Raw genomic sequence first — 24,706 nt, forward strand, 5'->3', positions numbered from 1 at the left:
TAGAAGTAGCATTTTTGCAAGAGTCAGAAAAGAAAAAAAATGAATAAATAAATGGGAAGAAGGGTTTTACATGATTAGGACTAGTGTTTATATTAGGTGTAAAAAGAAGAAATTATGGCAGGATCAAGAGGGCAGACAATTGACAGGTAGTTGGGAGAGGAAAGAAAGAGGAGTTATGAAGTGGGAAATAGACTAGTATTGGAGAAACTTTGATGTAATGTTTGAACTGAGTCAAGGCAGATTATATAAGAGGAGGAGGAATGCACTTCACACAGGATGTCAGGAAGTGCTTAGAGACAAGTATGAAAGGACCGGTTAAGTAAGTATATGCACAGTATTAGAAAAAGTGGAAGTAAACCTTCTTCAGGGATGAAGGCAGGCAGCCAAGTAGGCCTGAGAAATCTTTTGACTGGATTACAACAAGTGAGTTGAGGATATAGAGATGTCAGATCATACTACGATGATATTTAAAGTGGGAAGCTAAAATGGAATTGGAATGAAGGTAGAGATGGAATCCAGGTCACTCTTCGGGTATTATGCAAGTGGGATGGTTACAGGGGATGGTAAAGAAGACCTTGCAGGAAAATGTAGGGGAAGGGGAAGTGGAGTATTAAGAAATTGGATGGGATAAAAGCAGCATGGGAGGGATAATAAAGGAGCAGATAGAGAGAATGAGGAGGATGGAAAAGTAGATATGGGAATATAGAAAAGACAGGAAATAAATGTGAAATCAGCTGAGGAAGTTGTTGAGAATCTATGGTGCGGGTAGAGTTGGCAAAGAGAAGAAAATAGTGGCAGTAGAAAGAGATTCATATAAATTTACTGTGTTGAAAATTGAAGAATCTGAGGAAGAAGGTCTGGGTTAGGGAATTAAAGATAAAGGTTAGGGTAAGGGTGCACAAGCCAGGTATTGTCTGAATGGAATTTATGGTGTTGTATAGGAAATTAAGGTTCAAACAAGAGTAGGGTTAGGGAATAGGTGGTGGGAATGGAAGGTGTTGCTGTATAGCCAGTGGGAAATTGAATGAGCCAAGTAGAGTGGATAAGTGGTAGATATAATTCAATACAAAGAGAATAAATGCATGAAAGTAAACAAGAAAATGTTGCTTTGGTTTATTTTATTTTCTAGTACTATATATGTACTTATGTCACTTTTTAAAAATGTCATTCTTAAGAAAGATATTTAAAAAAGAGTAGAAATGTGGGAGGGCTACATGGTTTTCCTATAGACTTTTAAAAGGAGATAGGGTTATAAGTAAAGGAACAGATAGCATAAGTGTTTAACTTCAGACTAAATAAGATGGAATAGCTGGCACCCACGTATTAGGCAAAAGTGATGGTCTTATTTATGGGCGTGGGAAAAAACAATGTTCTGGGGCATGGGAGCCTCAATCCTCACCACAGGCAACAGTGGGGAGTGTAGATTGGGAGGATGACAGGCACACACACAGTATTTCCAGATGCAGCTCTCTGCATCAAGTGAAATTTCCCTTAAGAGCACAGAGAGACCACAGTCATTCCAGGACTGTTTTGTCCCTTTTTCTCCAGATCCTCAGTAAGACTCCCCACTGGCACAGCTATAGAACTGAGATCAAGACCTTCAACACTGTCTCTGTCCAAGCAGTGCTTCGTGTCCCTGCCCAAGTAGCTGACACACACACTCCTGGAGATTTGTTTTACACACACACACACACACACACACACACACACACACACACGCACACGCACACGCACACACACACACGCACACACACACACACACACACACACACACACACACACGCACGCACGCACGCACACACACACACACACACACACACACACACACACACACACACACACACACACACACACACACACACACACACACACACACACACACCTGGGAAAGGCTGACATAGGTTTGCTAGCTATGCCCTCTTCTGCCCAGACTATATGGTATTTATCACTGCCATAAGAACCCCTTATCAGCTACTTTAAGGCCCTTAACAAAGGGTGTCCAATCTTACTGTGCAATGCTACTATCAATACAATTAGTAGTTTGACCAAGAGCAAGGCTATTAGGAGTGGCCCACAGTATCACCAAATAAATATGCTAGTACTCTCAGAACTTAAGTATCTATAGACAGATCAGCCACAATAAAACGTTTTAAATATATTAATAAATATTAAATGAACAATCAAATACTCAGTATACATTTACAGTGACAGCAGAGTTCAAAATCACAGGGAATATTTAAAACAACATTGCAGGATAGTCTCAAATAAATAAATAAAAATATCTAAGCTAAGCTTTGCTATATTCTTGACTATAGCTATGAGAATTATACTATACCCTAGTACACTTGCTTAATTACAGCAGCAAGGCAGATGTGGTAAATAGATCCTCTGGCTGATGTTGTCAGGTCAAAGAAAGAATACAGAATGTCCAGTCTCTCTCTCAGAGACTTCTTAAATTAATATCTCAAATATTACTGCAGGGATAGCTTGCAGAATGACATCATCTATTGTCATCTGACTATCCCAGGTAAAATCCTCCACTACTGAAAGATAGCAGTATTTAGCATCTATCTTTGAAAATGCATACACAAGGGCTTTTCCTCACATCTTTGCAGATTCTGGAAGTCATAAAACAATAAAACACTTTCAAGACAATACAGAAAACTTCTCAGCACAGACATTGTGTCTTTTGCTGCACTGAAACTGAAAGATAACATCTTTTTTATGACTTGGTCATAAAATAATTTAATTTCAGCTATTTTTCTAAAGTTAACCTCCTATGTTCCAGTTTCTATTGTTAAAATATATACATTTTAATAGTTACAATAGTGTATGTACATTTCCGTTAATTTCTTTTCCAGTGGGGTACACTGTGGTTACATTTTTAAGCTCAGTATTTTACAAACCCTTTTCAACACACACTTCTGTATCGTCAGTTTGATATACGCATAACATACAGTTCTAATACATTTGTAACACAAGCATCTTACACAAATCATTTTGATATTCACCAATGACATATAATTACTTACAAAATTTCAGATAGCTGTGCTGGCAGTATCTCCCTTTGTCACAGGAGGAATTGCAGATTAAATTTGTTGTGTACTACAGATGCAAGAAATGTTGACAGGATTTTGGCTAAAAGGCTAAACAAATTTAGTTTTTTTCAAAGGTAACTCATCAGTAGTTTATTTAGGGAGTATTTCTGATTTTTCTTGGGTTGGCAAAGGTGAGGTGATTGGAATGCCTGGGTGATGCCGATGGATATATAGAAATCTTTTGATAGTGCTGGATGTAATACATGATAGATCAGTTGAAAAGTGTAGTGGAACAAACTGAGGGATCATGGCTTTTTATAAGAGGCCCTGGCTTAAGGTTTAGTCAATGAAGGTTCATCAGATAGGACACTCTTACAGAGAGAAACAAGGATGGGATGTTTTTTTTCCTCAAATTAATTTTAATTGGAGTGGTGATCTACAGAAGATAAGAAGGTGACCGAGGGAGAGGAAGGGAGAAGAAGGAATATGACTGGGAAGAAGAAATGGAGAGGAAGTATGCATAGCTTTATAGATGACTATATAATACCACTGGAGCATGCAGGTAAGCAGTTACAGCACATACTGGATGTTTTAAACCAGTATCTGGAGGAGTGACATTTGATTTTCATCAAATATTCAGAAGTGGTTAAGGTGGAGGAATTAGAGATAAGGTAGGTTTACCATGAAATGATCATTGTGAAAAATACTTATGACATTAAGGGTGTGACACAGAGGAGGAGAAGCAATTGGGGAGAGATAAAGGAAAAGGTCAGAAAACCAATGGATTGTTGGTTATATGAATCATAGGAATCATAGGAAGTTCAAGGCTACTGAGTCATGCAACTATTATGCCTTGATAGATCCTGTTAAATTTGTAACTCCCCTTTCCTGATGGGTTAAGGCCTTCATATTCAGGGTGAATTTATGTATAGCCATCAAATTATCCAGGTCACATTTGAAGGAAGATAAGGAACCATACTGCTTTATCTGCAGGACTTCATTCTGCATGTGAGGGATGTATCGACTAATGAATCTATCTTTCTGACATGTTTTTCTAATCTGCTGAAACAAGTTTAGATCCCTTGTTCTTATATTTATGGGACTGTTTGATTTGTGAAGGTTCAAGTGATTCTGGGCTACTGGGTTACTTGTTGTGTCTTTCGGCTTTTACCAGTTAGGGGTCGCCACAGCAGAACTCCGGTCCGCTAATGATTGGCAGTAGATTTTTACATGCTGAGTTGCCAGCTCTGATGCACAACCTTCAATGAAGGTACGCCCATTCATGCATGTCTCCACACAGAAGACACTCTAGCTGAGAATCAGACAGGACAATGTCATACTGTGAGGCAACAACGCTACCGCAGCACCACCTCCGCAGTTCCTGATTGCTCAAAAAGAAAGGAACATGTTTTCTCTGAGGAGCCTATACCACACAGAAAAGAGGGTAGTGTTTCTATTCTCTGGTTGCTGAGGGACTTTAAGCCTGTGATCCTCTTCACTAGGATCATTAGGGATCCTTCCATCTGCTTGGTATGTCTGCTGAGGTATAGCCATAAGGGGGTCTGTACTCTATAAATGGTCTGACCAGTGCTGAATACAATGGGAAAATAACCTCTTAAGATCTTGATTATATTCCTTAGGGGACCAAATACACCAGGTATACATATTACCTGTCAACAATTGCTTTTTTTGTGATTAAAGGAGAGGGAATTATCAACCCAGGCTCTCAGGTCTATAACTGCATTTTCACTTCAAAATGGGGTGTTGCCAAATCTATATGCTAGGGGATGACTCATCTGCCAAATATGACAGTGTCACATTTTGTAGCATTTAGTTTAAGTCTATTATCAGCACACTATGCATTTATAAGTGTAAGTTCCTTTTGGAGGTCTACTGTGTAGGAGGGTGATTTGACGATACCCGGTTTGCAGTCATCAGCAAACTTGTTTAGCCATAGATATTGGTTATTAGTCTGTAGGTCAGTGAAGTAAATACTGAATAAAAGAGGTCCCAGCACTGAGTCCTGCTGCACTCCACTGGTCACCTTCATGCTCTTTGACACTGACCCTGCCATGTACATCACATGGCTTCTGTCTTATAGTCAATTTGTTATCCATCTTACCACATGGGATTTACTGCATTTAGTTTATTACTTACATGGCGGATGATATCAAATGTCTTGGCCACATCAAGGTATGTTGTGAGCACAGTGTGACTGCTGTTAACATATTGTGTTACCTTTAAGAAGAAGTTTACCAGGTCCATAATACAGCATATACTTTTTACAAACCTAATTGCTGAAGATCTATCCTAAGAATTTTTTAATTTTGATGATAATCAAGTCTGTCATAATACTCCTTGAGATTATAAGTACAAGAGTCATCAGGCTGATGGGCCTATATTTTTCAGGGTCAGTAGTACGGCCACCATTGTGGAACAGCAAAACAATGCTATAAGCTAGAACTATGGGACTGAGCTTGTTACTAGGCTTAAGTTAAACAACTTACATAGAGGTTCTGGAAAGGCATGTCTGATGCCATTTACCAAAAAGCCGAGTATGTTATCTGGTCAAATAGAGGAAGTGTGATTTGCCATGGGCAGCACCATCAGCACATGTTCTTTAGTGATGGTGGGAGGTTTGAGGGATAGGTATAAAAAAAGACTTTGAATGGTAATCTCAGATGTGAAATTTCCACTAAATGTATTTGCTTGTGTACTGGCGATATTCACTAGGACTAACTAGGTTTTCTCATTTACTATGATTTCTATACATTTATGAGTATTTCTTCTTAGTTTTCTAACATTGTTAAAGAAAGATTTGCAATTGTTCTAGGCTTCTGATGCTAACCCAAATTTACTGGTTTCCATAGTAGATCTAATAGTCTTTATTTCATTGTTAAGTTCCTAATATTTATCTTGACTTGGGGTCTTTAGATTTGCTTTCCATTCTAATGCATTTTTCCCTTTCATTTTAGATTTTACTTATGCCAATGGACCAAAGTTTCCATTAATTTTTTTCTGAATAGGCCTGCTAATACTATACACTTATTTATGTGGACATGGAATTCTTTGTTGAATCCATCTGCTGCGTTGATGTCCATGGTGGTGTTGTTGAGACTTCATTATAGAATTTTTTAAGATGTTTGCCCTTGCTATCTTTGAATTCTGATATATTTATTATGGGGGAGACTAGACAATTTAAAGCAAACAGTTGCTATCTTATGGTCTGCCTTAAATGGAAGAGGAGTTACTAGTCGAGCTGTGGAAAATGACGCTTAAAAGTTCCAAGTCAAGAAAATGTTGTCTTCTATTTGGGCTTTGTAAGGTCTATAAGTAGTGGACATAGTGTTGTTTTAAAACACAATGGATCTGAAGTTTTTGCCAAGGATAAGTTTAATGGTAAATCACCCCGAATACTGTATTTAGCTATGTGTGCTTCATGTGAGAGCTTCTAGTTGGACAAAACCACTAGAATGACCTCAAGAAGAATATATGAGCACAAGTAAGGTATTAGGAATTATGGCCTCAAGCTAAACGCCAAAAAGTGTATAGTCATCCCCTTTCGCAAAACCAAAGTGCCCACAAATTACCACATAGGTGGTAATCCATTAAGTACAGAAGAAGTAATTAGGGACCTGGGGACCCAAGTTGATAGCAATCTCTCATTTGACAACAACGTGGCCAAAGTGGTTAGAAAAACATTTTATATAGCCCACCTAATCATGAAGGGATTCACATCTAGATCAGGGGAGGTCATCGTGCCTCTTTACTCATCCCTCATCAGGCCCATAATTGAGTACAATGCCCTTTTGGGATGTACCTTACCAGACACCTGCAGCAACTGGAAAGACCCCAAAAGTACCTCACCAAGAGGATCAAAGGGCTCAAACAGATGCCATATGCTGCCCGGTTAAAGAAACTCCAGCTCTACTCAGTGGCATACTGCCTGCTCAGAGGCGATCTGTGCCTGACGTATAAAGCCATGTCCAACCCAGAATTAATGGACATGCTGCACCTCAGAAAATCCAAATCCCATCGAGCTACACACTCGAGAGACTTGAACCTCAGCACTGAAATAAATAGGACATGCTGGAGGGACAGATTCATAACCCAGAGGCTCCCTTCACTCTGGAATAAAATCCCAGTCCAGGTTAGGCAGAGTCCCTCATTGACTATCTTCAAGAGGAATCTTGATGAGTGGATGGGGGATCGTAGGTTTACCCCGGGTATCACTTCTGTGTCACTGTTAGACAGAGGCACAGTATACTAACCTCAAAAAAGGGCATAGCAAAATTAATTTAAAATGGGTGGCGAAAGCCAAACACACTCTGGCTAGGCTTATAAATGTCCTAGGGCAGATAGCCTAGTATGAACCTATGAACCTATGAACCTATGATAGTATTAATGTCTTAGCAAATTATAAAGCTAAATGTGTTGATTTTAGAAACTTAGATTTTTTTTGTCTTAGAAAAAGTAGTTACTAATTTTAATATTGGGAATATTATTGGCAGTTAAGGAACTGAAATGGCAAATTAAGTTGGTTGCTGATAATATTCTAGGTCTTGAAAATGTAAATATTAAGTGTATTTTGGTATAACAATAGAATTATTGGTAGTTTAAGTTAAAACAAATTAGTATTTTTAAATGTTTTTTTAAATGTGTGTTTTATATGTGCTGAAAGGAACTGGTGTCAGTAATTTTAGTAGATCATGTGAAGAAAAAGTATTTAAGTTAAGTATTGTATGTGGAATTTTTTCAGATGGATTTCTGATATTAAATTGCAGAAAAGTGCAAAATTTTATCTGTTAGCGTTTGGTTGTCTTTTTAGAATTTAGTCAAATTAGTGTGTGTGTGTGTGTGTGTGTGTGTGTGTGTGTGTGTGTGTGTGTGTGTGTGTGTGTGTGTGTGTGTGCACTTGTGCATGTCAGACTGTGATAAGCACAGATTGAAACTCTTGCAGAATAGTAGTTTTGAGTCATTTGAAACTGCTGTGGGATGGACTGTGTAGCACCATCAGAGGCAGTTAAAAGCTACTTTTAGTGTGTTAGGTGCATGGCTATGCATGCTTTGCTGAGTTTTACTTGGATATTACAAAACACTAATTAAAATAATGTCTTAAAAACAGATAAACAAATGCAACTGTAACTTGGAAAAGAAATCAAGTAGAAAAACAGCTAACACAGATACTGCCTTTAAACATAAAAACAGATAGCAACTGTAATTTCGAGAAACTAAGAAGGAGAATTACTAAACCTGATGCAGACACAAGAACTGAGATTTCAGCCGCTTAGCTCTATTGATTAGTTGCCACTTAGCACTACTGATGAGTAGCTTGGAACCTTGAATGGGCATTTTCCTTAACTATGAGAATAGAATTATTTAGAGTTGTAATCCCTATGCATCTGGTATGCACACAGAAATATATAGGGATTAGCTATAAAGATGGAGACAGTAGATGTACAGAAGTTGTGTGACAGATTTTTGTGAAAAGGCAAAAACAGGACAGATAGCCTGACAATGGATGAGAGTAATGAAACAGGATAGATGGTGGAGGAGTCCGATATATCAAGATATGTGACATCAATGAATATCACAGAAAGTTTATAGAATATTAGAATGATAATCTCAGACAGGTGAAATGTGAAGCATGGGAAACCGGGAGACCAGAAGGAATTCTTAGGGTGACTGAGAGAGATATGCATGATTGTGTAAAGAAGTATTGGAAAACTAAGGTGGATAGAAACAGCGTATCAGAACTTCACTTAAGACACTTGGGTTTAGCAGGGGGGGACAATGTGGAGAAAGCAATGTGAGCATTGTTAGCAGAAAAATTGAAGGAGTAAGTTAGAAAGGGGTTAGAAAAAAGATGGAATTTAAAGAGTTTATGGAGATGATGGGGGTTATGGAATGAGTAAGAGAACAGATTATTTTACAGTGGTCTGGTGAAGAGAATAAGAGAATTACATCAAAGGAGATAATGCAGGAATAGCTTAGAATGAGAAGAAATTGATGAAATAAATGAGGATTACAGTAGGATAAATTTGAAAAGTGAAAAACAGACATGATTTGTAGATGTTTATGGTGAGACAAAGAGAAAGAGCCAATGCTGAAAATGAGAAAGAGATTAATAAAAAAGGACAACAAATGGAGTAGGTTGAGTTTTGGAAGGAAATAGTGGTATCATGTGCTCCAAAAGGGAATGTGCAGAGCAGATGTTTGCACAGAGGGTCTAGGGCTCCAGTAAAAGTGAGAAAGAAGGATGGCTAACCTGTGTCAATTGCTTGTACAGTGACATAAGGGGGCATCCTAACTTTAAATGAGGTGAGACTGTGAGAAAAGCATAAACGTGACTGGAAGATTTGAGAAATTCATGGATCTTTTGCCTGCATAGCATAGAAACTGAGGGAGCTAGATGGCATTAGATCAGAGAGAATAAATCATAGTGGTAGATGCAAGGATAAAGGGGGTGATAGCATAAGGGTAGGAGGAGTGGGAAGGAGACCCTTGCAAAGGTAGAGATGTCAAACTGTGTAGGGAAGGTACAATAAGCCTCAATAAAGCAAGCTAGTTGAATAATGCAGCAAGAAGTTGTAAGGTGGAAAGTACAGGAAGTGGTGGGATTGAAGGTGGTATGAAAGGTTAGGATTACACTACTAGTATATGAAGAAGCGAAGAATGGAGAGCAATATACCAAGAAAGATATGGAAGGGTATGTCCAGAAGAGGAAAAGGAGAATCTGACTAAAATGATTAGACTAGAATAAATAATGGTTAAGCTATTTTTTATGTATCAGATGGATGAAAAACAATGGATAGAAGATTAAGAAAACATTATGTTTCAATATATATGTGATTGAAATTGAATGTGAATATGCAAGAAAAATCAAATACAGAAAAAAAACTCATGCAAATCCATGCTGAGACTGACTGTCTTAAACAATCATTTTTATACATTAGCAGGATTTTAGTGTGCAGAACCATTGCTAAGAAAACAAATATGAGCCGGCCTGTTCCCGTGATTGTGTCTTTTTGCAAGAGTGTGAATTACAGTAGCAAGATTGATTTTTGCTATGGTACTAATGTTTGTAAGGCATAACACCTACTCAAAATGAGTGCCAGACTTTGCCTTTTAAAAACAGCTTTTCTGAATATCATACTATTCTTTAATTTGTATTATTTGATGGTACTTTTTGTTTCAGTCAGCTGCAATTTTTGCCATGCAATTCTTCCTTTATATATATATATATGTATATATATCTATATATATATATATATATATATATATATATGTGTGTGTGTGTGTGTGTGTGTGTGTGTGTGTGTGTGCATATATATATATGTGTGTGTGTGTGTGTGTGTGTGTGTGTGTGTGTGTGTGTGTGTGTGTGTGTGTGTGTGTGTGTGTACATGTTAATTTAGTATTTTAGTTTTACTTTGGACAATTGCTTGTTGCTATACACATTTTAATTTTGTGGGTCAGGAGAATTATCTATGTGTGGTGGCCAAGACTTAAAAAAAAGGAGTGCTGAAATGATATAACAATATTTCACTGAAACTTCTGAATGGTTCCTTTTAACGTTATATTTTGATGGACAGCGCAGTGATGCAGCAGTTTGAATTGTCAGCTTGCAGCAAGAGGTTCTTTGGTTCAATACTCGGCTGGGGTTCCTTTTGTGTGGAGTCTGCATGTCCTCCCTGCATTTGTGTGGGTTTCCTCCAGGTGCTCCAGTTTCCTCCCACATTACAAAGAGCATTTCTCCCTTGGCTCATTTCAAGTCAGACTTTCCTGGTAAATAAATGTTAAATAAAACTAAAAATTTCAACAAATGTATTATGACATTAAAGGAGAATCAGACACACATAGAAAACATCAAGATATGATGAAATAAACATGTTTTTTCAGTCCGTGTACACTGCTCTCCTTTAAAGTAATAAAGCATAGCAAGAAAGTGTTTTTTTTTTGGAAAGTGTAATGTGTAGTTAAATCAGCTTTTATTTAAATGTGGATTTATGGCAGTTATCATGGTTTTAATGATTTGCCTAGCTATCCTTATTTTTCAGACCTTTATACATTTTTAAACTAGAAACAGATTTAAGATAAACAAAATCCAATGAATGAATGAAGGTAAAACAAAGGCAAAAGTAAGTTTGATCACACAAAATAGCAAAAAAAAAAAAAAATGAGAGCAATAATATCCAGAGAGGAAAACGATTTCCATTTCTGATATTTAAAACTAACCCCCCTTAACACTATTCTCAAATTTGTCGAAATAGTGGCAGTGTTATAGGAATCGTTTAATGACAAACACACAACACTCACCCTTCACTCATCCCCAACCCTAACATTAACTCACATACACACATGCACACACATGGTCTCACCCCCGCAATGCCACTTACTTGTATCAACATTCCATACCACTGGCATGTCCACCATTTGGCTGTCTGTAACATCGACTTTGATTTTAGTTGCAATTACATACCATTGACATGTTTACCATTTGGCTGTCTGTAACATCGACTTTGATTTTAGTTGCAATTGCATACCATTGACATGTTCACCATTTGGCTGTCTGTAATGTTGACTTTGATTTTACTTGCAATTACATACCATTGACATGTTCACCATTTGGCTGTCTGTAACATCGACTTTGATTTTAGTTGCAATTACATACCATTGACATGTTCACCATTTGGCTGTCTGTAACATCGACTTTGATTTTAGTTGCAATTAATGGTAATAGTAATTGCTGATAAGTTTTTTACATGTTGTGTGCTTCAGTCCAATTCACTGGTGATTATTCATTATAGACTTATTTCTACAGCTATATCTATATTTCTATCTATCTGTCTACCTGTCTATGTGGGATGTGTATGTAATATATATTATACACATATATGGTTCCACTTTGTGTGCTTGAATGTCTCTTTTAGCAAAATATTTCTGTGTGAGCACTTTTGAAAACTGAATTAAGAAAAAATAGATTGTGGAAGGTAAGTATAGTTTGTATGATGTGCTTGCTGACTCTTTTAGATGGACCTACAGTTTTGGCATTAGATGGTAGAAGTGCATGTGAGAATTTGTGAGTGCACAAACTACTGATGCATTTGATGGATGTCTGAGTGTCTTGAGTAGTGATAGTATCATGGAAACATTTTTCTAAGGTAAGGTATACAGTTAAGTTCAGGGCAGGGGCAGGCTTAGGGTTAGTACAAATTGCTAAGGTGGTGCAAAGGATAACTATATGCAATGGATGTACACTATAAAGCAGACCATGGCTAACTGAAGGGTATAGATACTGTGCCCAGGATTGCCAGTTATACGTATCTAATCTAAAACTTGGAGGGAGCATGACGGGCTTACCTCTATAGTATGAATTACATAGTAGGAGTTGAGATCGAGATGTAATGAACACACACAACAGTTAGTGGTAAGGGTTTGCATCCATGTTATGGATAGTATAGCTTCAATCAAAAATTATATGTAATGTTTGTATAAACCAAGTGTAAATGCCAAGCACCAACCTCAGGGAATGAATATGGTCCCTAACATTGTCACCTATAGTGAAAAGCAAGATTATGTCATTAACACTACATATTTGACAGTTTGGTATTAATCAATGGACACCATGACTGATGGTGGAAACGATAGCCACTGAAGTTACTGGTCTGGGTGACAATAGCTTGTTAACAAAAGGGTACTGATGCCATATTCATGACATATAAGTTCGGATTAAGACATATCCTCAAGGGCATAAATTTGCAAGCTACTGGTGTTTCAAGGCGAGATAAAAAAGATGTGCAGTCATTCACTCCAGATGAGCACCTGCTTATTACTTCGGTGTCCACTGAGTCAGGATGTTTCTAACAAGTAGTAATGTAGTTGTTTTTGTGTATTAGCAGTTAAATGTAAATGAGAAGGAAGCACTCTTTGGCACACAACTCTGAAAAATGAAATGTGTGCATCTGTGCTGTCCACAGGTGGCCTAGTATAAATGCTGAAGTGACCATCACACACTTGTATTCCAGTTCATTACTTCCCATGGCATAGGACATACACTGATACTGGTAAAGACTCTTTCTCTACCTCTCACACACACCACACATACACACACACATACACACACACACACACACACACACACACACACACACACACACACACACACACACACACACACACACACACACACACACACACACACACACACAAACACGCACACATACACATGCATGCATGCACGCACAGAGACACACACACACACACACACACACACACACACACACACACACACACACACACACACACACACACACACACACTCATATATTAATTTCCTCTGAGAATTTTTTCAGTAAAATGACAAAACTGACAGTTCTTACATGCTGTCATTGAATTATAACAAATATGGAAAATTATGGCCTTCGATATAACTGCTATGGCATCACAGAAGGACTTTCAAATAATTCTGTGTCTGTTTTACTGTAGTTTTTGTATACAGTTAAAATCAAACATACCCAAGACAAATGAATAGAGAGACATTATAGCAATAACCCACGCCTGGGTGTGGGTAATGCGGGATTTACCCACGGTTGGCGTGGTTTGGTCCCGAGGGCAAAGACCGAGGGACCAAACAAAGAAAACCATGGGTAAATCCGCATTACACCCAGAAGTGGTTATTGCTATTATCTATGACATTATTTAAGAAAAGAAATAATTACTTTTCTTAAATAATGGCATTGTATAATGCCTCTTTGCTGCCCTTCCGCAGCTGTCTGGTATCCGCGGAAGTTCTGATGTACTGCGCATGCCTCGCAGTACATCAGAGTTGTGGCCAAAAGCAATGGAGAAAGCAAGATCTCCATTGCTTTTACTGTTCGCTATGTTAAATGGGTTTAACATGGCGAGACAGCTTTAAAATAAGCAACGGAGACGTCCATTGCTTATTTTAAAGTTGTCTCGCTATGTTAAACCCATTTAACATAGCGAAACAGTAAAAAGCAATGGAGATCTTGCTTTCTCGCTTTTTTAAACCTGTCTCACTATGTTAAATGGGTTTAACATAGCGAGACAGCTTTAAAATAAGCAACGGAGATCTCCGTTGCTTATTTTAAAGCTGTTTCGCTATGTTAAACCCATTTAACATAGCAAGACAGGTTTAAAAAAAAAGCAATGGAGAAAGCAAGATCTCCGTTGCTTTTTACACACTGTGTCGCTATGTTAAAGGAGTTTAACATAGCGAGACAGCTTTAAAAAAAGCAACGGAGATCTCCGTTGCTTTTTTTAAACCTGTGTCGCTATGTTAAACTCTTTTAACATAGCGAGACAGTGTTTTAAAAGAGACTTTTACTAATGGAAAAAGTCCGGGTGACCGGACCTTTTTCCATTAGTATAAGTCGATTTACAACGTGCACGCTGGCCAATTAGCGTGCACATTTTGGAATATTAATGGGGGGTCATGGTATAATAGACATTATGTGCCTTCAGTAGGAGATTTTATTGAAATGCCCTGAGACAGAAGTCACATGCCACATGCACAGACCTGTCAGTTAATTTCCACTTACAGACATAGCTAAGTGTCTTTACTATATATAGTACATATGAACACATATGAAACACTTACTTGTCAGCTGTCTGCTCACACACTTTTAGTCTTTCTCCATTATTTCACATATTCTCATAGTCTCATCAGTGACCATAAGATTTCCATTTCTTATTCTTTATTTTTTCCCAAACGACACAATGTTTGTCATCTTCTACATCAGAGTTGGCATTTATATATACAATAAACTGTTTAAGAAGGATGATTTTTAAATGTTTTCATAAGTTCAGCTGCTTCATTTCGCCAGAACACTGCATCGCTTTAAAAGAAAGATAGCTGTTAACTAGAAAGCTTTATAAGGCTTTGGACAGCACTTAAAAAAACATTTCAGCATTTAGACAAGTTGTCATAGTAAGGTATTCTTTAGGTATTTGAGATGCCTGTTGCCACTACCTTACAGTTATTTGCAGTGTAGTTTAATCAATCTTCCAGTGGTTTGAGTCACTTGTTAGAACAGTAGCACCAATTTTCTGCAAAACAATATTTAGGACTATATTAGAGAGCTCTATACACACAAGTTTGTGTGTGTGAATGTGTACATATATATAGACATACATAAAGATATATATATATATATATATATATATATATATATATATATATATATATATACATATATGAGAGTGTGTGTTTATGTATATTTCATATTTGTTTCTGTAAAATAGTGCAGAACTGCATCTGTATGTAACTATTATGCTAGCTGCCCATGTCATATGCTAGCTGCCCATGTCAGGCATTTTAAGTTTAGCCAATGTCCCTTTCAAAGGTTAGAATCAAACCCTGTACTTTTTGCCTGTGAGGTAAACACCTTAACTAGTATGTCAACTCCCAACCTGATTTATGAGACTGTAACACAATGCCTCATGCATAATTAAAAAAAATAATAAAAAAACATATAAAGGTGCAGTGGCATGTCAAATAAAAAGGCAAAATAAAATGCAGTTATAAAGGACATTGTAATTCCTTCTCTAGTGATAAAAAGAAAAGGAGTTACAATAAGGACTTTTTGATTAATAATACGGTATGTTAAACCTTTTTAAATTGCTCAGTGAATTCAGTATTTAATATGATTTGAAGTTTTTTCAGACATAGTTATTGCATAGCTTAGTAATTATACAGTACTTTCATGGCCAATCCAATATTTTCTCTTGCCAAAGGGTTACAACTCATTTGCACAATAGGGAAGCATTTTCCTTTATATCTCAAATCTGAACAGCAAAATCTTCTTTCATTCATAACAGCTCGATCTCCAACTGAGATAGGCACTTTCCTATTGCTCAGTATGACAGTTTTCTGTGTTCTTTCCAAACACTGGGGGATTTAATAAACATATCTGGCAATCTTTTGATAGCTTGAGGGCACAGGATGACACTGTGTGCAAACAATATGTTCTCACTCCAAGGGATACAACTTTATTCAATTATTCAATTAATAGATTAGAGGCAAGAAGCTTGTCATGCTGTAAGCAAATTTAATTTGTATTTAGTCATCCTAGTTTCATATCTTCACACTTGGGCAGGTAAAGTGCCTATTCCATAATTATGCCAGACATGCTTGCAGAACCACAGACTGAACAGAACAAAATGCCCATGAAGAACTGCAATGTGAACCAGTGAAAAATAAATGCTGTATCAGTACAGAAATGTAAGAACTGAGGAAAGGAATTTCAAATGACAAAACACGATAGATCTGAATGAGTCAAAGAATAAAGGAGGCAATGAGGTAATGTAATGAACAGAAATCAAACAGCCACACAGCTTTTTCACCATTTGCAAAAATGTTCTAAAATATCTTCCCATTTAAATCATTGTCCTTCATACTATATGAGTGCAGATCTCTTAAGATCAGACACATGGCCTTTTAGTTAAAAAATGAAGGGGTGTAATGTGGGAGCAATGAGAACTCTATCATCTAAAATATCAGACTTCCTTTTATGAGGTCTGAAAATTATGTTTTAGATAATAAGATGTCAGTGCTCTTTTACAGATCTATTTTAATATTTATATGTAACAATGTATTCATACATACACACACACACACACACACACACACACACACACACACACACACACACACACACACACAGTGTAGAGATTCTTGTCAGAATTGTATCCCATAGCGATATAAACAATGTGAACATATTAAAAATAAAAGAATTGCCATAGAGCTATTGCTTTCAATAGCAGGGTACCATTGTGCATTAGGCAGAGGGAATTGCTACATGGTTCAGATAACAGAACTTTAGTAGACTGATATTATAATGTACTTTAAGTGAAGTATAAAAGAGGCAGATATACCCCTACCAAGTCAGAAAAGGTGGCTGCTCTTGAAGGGTGCCTGGAACAAAGTTCTATACTGTGTGCTGCATAATTAATTGCTTTGAGTTATCCTCTGAACATCTTCTTACAAAAGAGTCGAAAGAGAAGAGAATTCATGTGAAAGTACCCATGTCATATAACCATTCCCTACTGCTCAAAAAGAAATTACTGGACTCTAATTTTAATTGGTTACCACAGCAGAAGGTTAAATTTCTTTGATACACATTTATTTGATAAAAGAGCACCACTACATTTTGTTTCATATTTGCAACATGCTGTGTTCATTTAATAAACATGTTGACATTGGTGAAGGCAGCTTACATTTTTGGGGTCATTATTTTTTTGTTTTATTTGTCATTTTGCTGCCTCCACAAAGCCATACTATTTTGAGATGATTTATATAACCTGAAGAGAAAGCATCCCACTGTTGCTGCTAGTTGACCAGTCCTATGGTGTGTCCATTCCCAGAACTATGACCAAGGAAGAACTCATGGCTTAAACAGTAGAATTCAAGTAGTATACCTACCAGGTGTGATGGGACAGAAGAAGCTGGGCTAAGATTCTTTCAGTTTAGCCAAGTAGGGAACCATTAATAGCCTTCAGTGACATACTATGAAACAACTGCCAAAATGATAACAAGCAAAGAAGGCATTGCCAGCCTGAACTGGTGTCACTAGTGAAACAGAAGCTTACAATTTTCATAGCTTGCCATTGCAAAATGTTGAGATCTCAGTTGCGTATTTTAAAACATATGCTTAAACTAGGGTTAGGTCCTTAGCATCAGCATACTAAAACTAGCATGATAGAAATGTTAGCAACTGATAAATTTATAAGGGCTTTGACTGCTACTTTATGAAAGAGGGGTTTTCAAAGGGATTCTAAGGATACTGAAAATCTGTTGTAGTATTTGAGGAATTGTGAACCAGTAAAACTATGTTCAAAATTGAGCAGTCTAGATCTATGGGTAAAGCATGTGTCAAATTCTGGTAACAATCAAATTATTAGCTAGAGACATACTTAAAGGGCACATGGGTAGATTTTGTCAAAGTATTCTCAACATTTTATGCATATGAAAACTATAACCAGTGAAACATTTGCTACTGATGATGTCATGCCATTTTGGGATAAATTATTTATGCATGGTTCCTGAATGACATTTTTGGGTTATTATTTTGCATGCTGCTAGGTCATGATTTACCAATGGCTGTTGATTTTATTGTTTTACATTTTACAAAGTATTAGACATTTGTGACATATGTGCCAGTGCTACAGAAAAAAATATTCAAGGGGAAGTGCAAAAGATATTTAAGATAGGGGTAACAGAGTAGTCAAATTGAATTGGGTAGCCACATGTTATGTTATGAAACCATCAGATTTTATAATGATTTTAGGAAAATGAGCAGCATTTTAAAATGTATTATTTTACAATATTAAGGGCTAATTAAGTCATGAAAGGATTGGGGAAGGAAAGATTTAGCAACATTAGATGTAACAAATTAATAATTGTGGACCCATCTAGTGGCTAAAGGCAAACAAATTACAGTATTTTCAAAACCAGGAGGCTTATTTAGGTGTATTGTCCTTCTATTTGTATTACCCTGTGTCCATGCATCCTTTCAGAGAGATATAAAAACACATTGTTAATTACGCCTCCCTTTACCCATTCAATGTAATACCACATTTCAAAGATGGGGACTCTGATTTAGCTAAGGACCAGTCTGTACTATGGACGAGCTCAGATAATAGTCAATTTCTCTAAATAAAAATTAAGTGTGACAGATGTAAAGTTTTTAGGCAATGTGATTGGTAGGATATTGGTAGGTTGTAGAAAGAAAAATTATATATACTGTAAGAAACGGGCTTATTGCTGGCCCTGAGAATCAAGTAAGGGCATTCTCGTTGAAAGTGGGGTACTACGCAAAATGTGTAGCCCAGTCTACCTCAGTAATTTGGCTTTTTATAGACATCATGGAAGGAAGGATGTGTGTTAAAGATTAAGTGGACACGAGGTACACAGTGTTTTTGTCACCTGAAGAGAATGCTCTCCTCAGAACCTTAGTCTCTCTCTTGATTTTATCAGGCCTTTCAGCGTGTATACTGATGGTAGCCATAGCGACAGCAGTAGCATCACAGATCTCTGACAGAGAAAAACATTGCATATGTTTTTTTTTTCTTTAATTGAAAAATGAGTATAGAAGAATCAAGATATGTCAGCATTAGAAAGGAAATATGTGGCAATCAAGTAGGCAATATCTTTGTTGAAGTATTAATTTTTAGCTGTAAATTTACTCAAGTCCTGGACCATGCCCCATTGTTATGGTTAAGTTGGGAAAAGGATGAGAACAGAAAACTATGTAGATGGATGCCTTACTTGTAACCTGTTAAATTCATGATGCAAAATAGACTATTCTTGACCATCCATAATGTAAGGGAGGAGTACTGTTATTATATAAGCATTGTGGGATACAATGATTTACATCTCTGATGAAGGCCCATTCATTGTTTTAGAACCCCCATACTAAATTACGTTGATCTCCTCAACATGAAATCTTCAGTTTTAGGCTCAGTAGATGGGCTGTGAGCTCCAAAAAGTTCATCTGCATTATGGCTGGTCAAGCATGGTCTGTTTTGCATCATGAACTTAACAGGTTACAAGTAAGGTATCCATCTACATAGTGTTCTGTTCTCATCCATTGTGCAAGAAGGATTCTTCCAAATTCTAGACACCTCAGGAGGGGCATTACAATAAGGCCCAGATATAAAGCAGCAATAGTTTGTGTTGTGAGTAGCATACTACACAACATGACATTAAACAAATAAATCGAGACACGGGTAAAATCATGGCAAAGTCTTCCATACGACTCATAGCAGCAGCAGAAAGGTAAGGTGGAGGTTGAAGAGAAGGCCAGTAGCAGTAGTCCCAGAGGTGAGGAAGTGGCGAACACAATATTGCAGCACTACTAAAAAGGTGGAACCTGGTCTGCGGCTATGGCTCATGAGACAAACAAGACAGAATAAATAGTTTCAGTTTTTATATTTTGGATGTTGTCAAACAAGATATGAGGGGCACCATGGGAAGTTAAACTAGAATCCAAGGCATTGCAATGGCAATTAAGGATACATGCTACAGGGCCTTATGGTTTAAATGATATGACCTCACTAAATTGAGTATCGAGAATGAAATCTATTAATTCTTTTTAATCTTTATATCTAATTGGTTGTAGTGCACGTTTTATTTGCAATAGGATGCATTTTTTTAAATGTACATATGATGAACATTAACTTCCAACCTTTGATTTTTCATTCAATTTTTATGTTGAATCATTCATGGTTCATTAATTTATTAATGATGGTGATGCAAGGAAAGGGAAGGAGTCCTGTTATTATATAAACATGGTGGCAGGTGAGGGAAGAAGGGATAGAACTATGGAATCATGGATGATTAGCTAGCTGAAGCATTACATGTGCTGAGCCAAAGGATTACCACTTCCCATTATCCACATGATGCCCATGGCTCTTAGTTAGAGGCTGTATGTCCACAGGTGAAAGTGGTGCTCTTTCAACAGTGGTACATCTTCTCTGACTTGAGATGGTTTGTGACCAACCTCCTTGCATTTGGTGCCTTCTAAGTATATGGACAACATTTCCTGTAGAGGCAGACAAGATGGTGTTTGCAATGTCTATCATTTAGGCACCTATGTAGAAACCATATGCCAACCATGACAATAGCAACACTGGTGGTCCTTGTCATTATATTCAATGCTACCGTGCAGTTGTTTCGTGTCCTACAAGTCAAACAGTACATTTACCATTTCCACAATGCTGTTTGTAGTAGTTATATATGCCTAGAACACTGACGCATGCATCCACTGTTTAATGTGGAGTGTTGTAGCCATATCTGAGTGATGGAGTCACTGTGATACTGCATCTCCTACCCTGCATCTACCCACCATGATGCAAATGTGCACTTCAGAGGTTGTGTGCATTTTGGATACTGTGTGGGCTGTGGACACAGTCTTAGCCCTTCAAGGATCATCAAATAAAGAATGCCTGTCATGGACTGCTGAGGATGTCTAATAATCCTGTGCCTCAATAGGGGCCCCTGAAATGATGGACATAGGTAAGCCTCCTCTGTAGTATTGCAAATGGTGTCACTGGAATATATTGTTTGTATCTCATCATCATTAGACACCCGTCCCTTGCTGGTACCACCTCATGTTATCCTGATGTGTTGAACTCTCCACTTATTGTACAATATGCTAAAGATTACACTCTCATCTATTCCGTTAACTCCCTTCATCAGCTTCAAATTTTTACCCAAGAAAACTTCAAATGTTTGGAATACTGGCTTATTAACTCAAAACTGCTACCAAATGACAGTGAAGCCAAACAAGTCTTTCTCTGTTTAGCCACAGTGATATTACCATAACCACTAGCATCAACACAAAAATATAAGTAAAAGAAGCCAAACTCTTAAGACTCATCATTGACCATAAAATATTCATCAGCAAACACACATACTTTACTTGAAAAACCCATAAATAGAATGTTGCATAATTCAGAACAGTACTTATAACACAAGTGACCACACTCAAAAAAACAATCCTGCTGACAATATTATACACTTCCTCCATTTTTGTAATATACACAAAGCACACCTAACAAAGCTGGAACAAACAAATAGTAAGAATGCCAGATATGTTACCAGTTTGCCAACTGCTCTTACTATTGTAAAACTCTACTAAAATATAACTGTCTACAACTAAATCACACCCTACTATTCTGTCCAAAGGAAACACAAACCAAGAAAAACAAATATAAGGTATCCAGACAACCACTCAGCAGGTACTCGTAATGACAGTTTATTGGGTTCTCAATAAAACCACACTCAAAACACGATAGTCCAGAGATTAAGCACTTTCGTCGGAATAACCAACTTCATCAGAATACACATAATACAACTCAAAGAATTTAAATACCCTCCCAAAATGCAAAAACCCTGGCATCACATCCTACTATTAGATCACTTCCTGTCAACTAATGCACATATTTAAAGGAAATAATACCTGACTTAAATTGCCAAGACATATGAAAAAGTATACTCCCATATTGCAAATAAATATAAAAATGTAAACACACATACATATCACCAATGAATATAAATGTATATAAATATATATATAAATATATAACAAACTGTAAATACTGTGATACAAAAAATGGGGTAATAAACCCATGAAGTAACAATAAAAAACTTTTAAATACACCCTACTACTTAGTTAACTAAACATCCACAGCATTATATTTCAAACCAGTAGACATCCTTCAGGATCTACCACCATCATCAAATATATCCCAACTAGGAACCTCAGATCCCATTCTTTTATCCTTTTTGAAGTAGTCAAATACAGCAACCATCATGGTGCTTCAATGCACTCTGTTTATGGAAACTATAATTAAAGTTATGAACTCACCATAACCGTTCATCTGTGTTGTCCATTTTCATTCTTCCTTAACATATGGGTTACTGATCCGACCTCGGGTCCAACTCGGCCACATATCACAAACTTATGGGTCCAACACTCATGCACCTCCCTCTACCGACAATGATTCATTCAGCCCACAATACCTCAAACTGAGTTTGCTGCCTTCCAGATTCTAAGATATAGAAGGAAAAAGGAAATAACAATAAAGCTAGGGTTCAAACCCAGAAGAAAAAGATTCCAAAATATCCATAAGATCACTCCAGAAGATGAAAAGTAGGAGGGTGGGGAGTTGAGTAAGAATGAAAACGGAAAACACAGATGCATAGTTATTGTGAGTACATAACTTTAATATCTGATTTTGTCTTTTTCATTCTTCCTCAACGTATGGAACAGAGTCCCCAGCTATGTGAATCTTGGGTGGCCCTCATGGAAGGATATTCCAAAGAGCTAATGAACCAAAAGCTGCTGTGTTTCTGAAAATCAAATATAGCTTGTAATGAAAAATAAAGGTATAAGCATTAGACCAGGTAGCTGCTGTGCAAATATCATAAATGGAAGTTCTAGACCAGAAGGCAGAAGAAGTGGCTATGGACCTAGTTGAATGTACCTTATGAGGCTTTGATAGGGTGAGAAATTAATGAGTGTATACAAATTAAATGCAATCAGTAATCCATTTGCCAAAAGTAACTTTAGAAATCAGTGATCCCAGCCTGTTTGGTGAGAAAGAAACAAATAACTGATCTGTTTTTCCTGAAATCCTTTGTCTTGTGTAAATAGAAATGTAGTTGTCTACTTACATCTGAAAGATATAGCATTTACTCTCTCTTATTTGAAAAATTAGAAAGAAGACAGGTAGTTGAATTGTTTGTTCGATAATTTGATTTAGATGCTACTTTTGGAAGAAATAATGGATTGGTTTATAAAGTAACTCTGTTATGGCAAACAATGTATGGGGATTTTGATAATAGATCCTGCAGCTTGGAAATTATCCTTGCAGGTATAATAGCTACTAGGATTGCTGTTTTCCAAGACAAAAACTTTAAACAAGTTTTAGCTGAACATTCAAAAGGTTGTTGTGTCAACCCCTGAAGTATGATTGTCAAATCCCAAGGAAGTGACGGATCTTTAACTGGAGGACTGAGTAAGAAAGTGCATTTTAGAAAAGCCTTGCACAATTTTGAAGAAGCTAAAGTGGAAGCTTTTTCTCCTGAATGAAAATTTGAAATGGCTGCTAATTGTACTTTGATTGTGGAATAACTAGAACCTTCCTGAAAAACAATAGCTAAAAAAACTCCAGACCAAAGAAATAGGAGCAGTAAAAGGGTCAGTTTCCTTCTTAAGGTCCCAGATAGAAAATCTTTTCTGTTTATGCCTGTAAATCTTCCTTGTAGTAGCTTTCTGGGAAGACAAAATTATATGGTGAAGTGGGGATGAAATTCTGCTCTGTCTAGCTATTAATGAAATTGGAGAAACCATGCAATTAGCTTGAGGCCTGGAATACTGGGATGTTTCGTCCTTGAGGGATGTGAGATAAGTTCTGGATTAGGGTCCAGTATCCATGGAGGATAACAAAGATGAGACTAAAGAAAGTGGAGCTACACCTGGTGAGGCCAAAAGGGGGCAATGATGATAACTGAGCTCTTCAACCAACTGGATTTTTGTAAGAATTTTGGAATCAGAGGTAGTGGGAGGTATACGTAAAGAAGACTGGAGGGCCAAATATGGACTAGAGCATCTCTTGGTGACTCCCTCTGGGGGGGGGGGATTAGAGCAAATCACCTGCTGCACTTGTTGTTGTGGGAAGATGCAAAGAGATCACAGCAAAATCTTCCCTGCCACTGACTGATTGAGAGACCACTCATGAGGCAACAAACTGGACCTACTGAGTTTGTCCACTATAACACTGGATTTCCCTGAAAAGTCCATTGCCACAAGAAAACAGTTGGAGGAGATTGTCCATTGCCACACTCTCATTGCCTCTCGACAAAGGGAGTAGGAACAGGTCCCTCCTTGTTTGTTGATATAGCAGACCACAGACATGTTGTCAGGTTGTACCTCAATACTTCCTAGAGGGAGTAGATCCTGAAAGGCTTACAGTGTTGATTGAACCACTCTTATCTTTAGAACATTGATGTGCAAATTGGTCTCCTCAGGACACCATGTTTCTTGGACTGTCCTTCCCAAGAAATGCCCACCCCCCACCCAACTAGGACATATCTGTGGTCACCATGGCCACTGGGGGAGGACGAATAAAAGGAAGGC

This window comes from Protopterus annectens, chromosome 4.part1, assembly GCF_019279795.1.
Source record: "Protopterus annectens isolate FY-2018-M chromosome 4.part1, PAN1.0, whole genome shotgun sequence".
Taxonomy (NCBI): Eukaryota; Metazoa; Chordata; order Ceratodontiformes; family Protopteridae; genus Protopterus; species Protopterus annectens.